Source organism: Solanum tuberosum, unplaced genomic scaffold (genome assembly GCF_000226075.1).
Source record: "Solanum tuberosum cultivar DM 1-3 516 R44 unplaced genomic scaffold, SolTub_3.0 scf00703, whole genome shotgun sequence".
Lineage (NCBI taxonomy): Eukaryota > Viridiplantae > Streptophyta > Magnoliopsida > Solanales > Solanaceae > Solanum > Solanum tuberosum.
Window position 1 is genome coordinate 127,155 of NW_006239621.1, and position 3,436 is coordinate 130,590.

Genomic DNA, 3,436 nt, shown 5'->3' on the forward strand with positions numbered 1-3,436 from the left:
ATGAGAAAAATTAAGTGCACTGATCTCCTGCTATATCGAGATTAAAAGAAAACTCGTACAACATTAAATCTATGGCATAATACTTTTTTTTTCATAAACATGCATGTCATTTAACTTGGACTCAACTTATATCTATGCACCTCTAATATTGGAAGCGCACAAAAAGACACTTAAACTTGTAAACAATTGAACAAATAGACACATTTGTCCTATATTGCGTCCTAAATGACAATTTTTGTCATATGTAATGTCCTACGTGTGTTATGACACATAAGACATGTGTCTACTTATTCTCTATCTAACTCCTTTGTACTTTTTAACATTTTCCTATGACAGCTTAATTTCATTCTTCTTTTTATAAATTTTCATTGAAATTGCACCAGTCTTTTCATTCTCAATGATGATTTCTTTTCATGTTGACTTTTCATATCGCTCCGACTTCTCTCCTTCAACCTTTCCTTACTCCTCATTAGACGAGTTCATGGGATCGCAATCTAACAAGTGAATTCATGCAGGATTAGGCAAAACAGATGAACTTTCTCTGAATTAATTGGTTGATTTTCCATTTGCATCATTTTAGGACTTTCCGATGACCTCTTTTTTGTAATGCTCTTCCTTAGGTCCCATGGCTTTACCAAAAAAGAAAACAACAAAGAACATCATAAGTGCATTAACTTCATTTATAATAGAAAAAAAATAATCTACGTATAAAGATATTCATCAAACATTTTATCAATGCTTACAAGAAAGTTGAACTATATATATTCTTAGGTAATTCTGTACAAATATATAACAACGTTATGTTTTGTATCAATAGTCACAAAACACAACCTCACGCAAAATTCTAGATCCGATTTTGTTTGGATCTCCTCTAGTGCTTTTAAATTTAAAAAAATCCATATACATGTGGAAGAATCAAAAATCCATAAAAAAAAAAAAGATCAAACATTTCAATACTTATATAAGTAGAGATAACTCACCTTTTACAGAGAGATCACATCAAAACGTAGTTGGACACCAAAGAAAGAACTGAAGACAAAAATCAAGAAACTAAAAGTTACCTAGAATGTTGACTCTTCATTTTCTCTATTGTAGCTTTGATTGTTGAGTTTGTGTGAGTATATTGCATTGAGTAAAAGAAAAGAGAAAGATTCCCTCGGGACTCGGAAGAGGAAGAGAAATTAAAATAGTACAACAGGATCTAAAGCCAATGACGTGGACAAAAAGACAAGAGGAGACAAGGTGTTAGGAGTTTCAACAGTACGGACGAACCTCATATGGATCTGAGCTCTATAGGAATATCGGTTGAAATTATTAAATGGAACCACCACGTGCTCCTATATCATGTGAAAACAACACGAGAACATGAAACATGTAAAGCTATGGCATTTGGACCTAGCTCAACCCCAAAAAGTTAGCTCATGAGGGGGATTGTCCATGTTCATATAAGTAGATCACCAGTTCATTCTCCAATCCATATGGGATCTAGCCCACTCTAACTAAACCACATAAGTATCGTGAAACTCCAAGTAGATTAGGGATCGAGACAATAATAGTTCCAAGTATATAGGAAATTCACCTTGTCCAACTATCTCCGATTTCTTCTCCTACTTCTTCTCTTGATCGTCCAATTTCTATATTTAGTGAGATATTGCAACATCGTTACTTCAAGATATCATCCAGCATTATTTTTTTTTTAAAAAGATGCTGATGATAAGAAAATTGAGGATGGCAGTGTTTCTTTGCCGCATATACCAGAGTCAAAGGAACATTTTTCGACTCAATCTCCTTAGCATCTTCACCTAATTCTTCATATTACCGAAGACAATATAAGGAGTGCATATTCCCATCCCACAGACGATGTGGGACTCCAACAATGCAATCTTCGCAAATCATTAATTACTATACATGCCTAGTAAAATTCTCGAATACACTTTCCTCCTCAGTCGGTACTGGCTTATTTCTAGATCTACAAGAAAGGCTAGGGCATGAAAGGAAAGTTTTGTTCTTGATAATATACGGAACTTATGTTTTAAATTTGAGCTTATTTGGCGTATATTTGAGTGTTAGAATTTGGAGAACAAAAACACATTCAGACAAACGTGACTAATATTTTAGCTCAATTTTACATGCATTTCACCCATACATGAGTAAAGCAGATATATACATGAAAAATGCAAATCTATGTGATTTAAATTTGGCAAAATACATAAATTTGCACATTAACTAGTCTCAACTGAAATCTATGACCTCTAATTTTGAATGTGTACAAGTAGGCACTTAAATTTGTATAAAATTGAACAAGTAGACATGTGCATAATACGTGGAATAATACACATAGGACGCCCAATAGAAATAATTTGGTCGTGTAGGATGCATATGTCTACTTGTTCAACTTTATACTAATTTAATGTCTATTTGTGCACACTAAAAATTCGGAGGCATAAATACAAATTAAAGTCAAATGAAAAGGAACATTTTTCTATAATGTCTTTTAAATTTTAATCAATGTCTACCTGTCCTTAAAAAAATGTTTAAGTTAGCATAAGCCACCTAGATAAAATTCTCATGTTTTTTTGTTTTTCTCAAAACGTATTTTAAGGATTAATTTCCGTTGCATATTTAGCTCAAATCCGTCTAAATTTTAGATTGATTACTTAGGTTGTTTCCAAAATTGACCCAGTTACAAATTACAAAGTAATGGATATTACATCTTTCTTTTGAATTTATTTGTCTTTAATTATTATTTAGAGAACTATAATGACTAATGAGTAATTTATTTATTTTTATTTGAATTTATAATTAATATGGCTTATCATAAAAAAAAATTATAATTTATAAACATGTAGAAAACAATCAAAAGATAAATGATTTTACAAATAAATTTACAACATGCATCAATAAGTTTGACCCTCATATTCCAAATCAAGCATAGAAAAGTTACCATGTTCTATAAGTAAAATGAGAAAAATTCAGTGCACTGATATCCTGCTATGTCGAGATCGAAAAAAAACTCGGACAACATTAAATATATGGCATATAATACATAAATATGTCATTTAACTTGGACTCAACTTATATCTATGCCCTCTAGTTTTGAATGCACATAGAAAGATACTTAAACTTGAAAAAAATTGAACAAATAGACACATTCGTCCTATATGGCATCCTACATGACATTTTTTTGTCATATGTAGTGTCCTATGTGTATTATGTAACATAAGACATGTGTGTCTACTTATTCTCTATTTAACTCACTTGTACTTTTTCACATTTTCCTATGGGAGCTTAGTTTCATTGTTCTTATTGTAAATTTTTCATTGAAATTGCTCCAGTCTCGATAATGATTTTCTTTTCATGTTGACTTTTCATATCGCTCCGAATTCTCTCCTTCGACCTTCCCTTCCTCCTCATTAGACGAGTTCATGGGATCGCA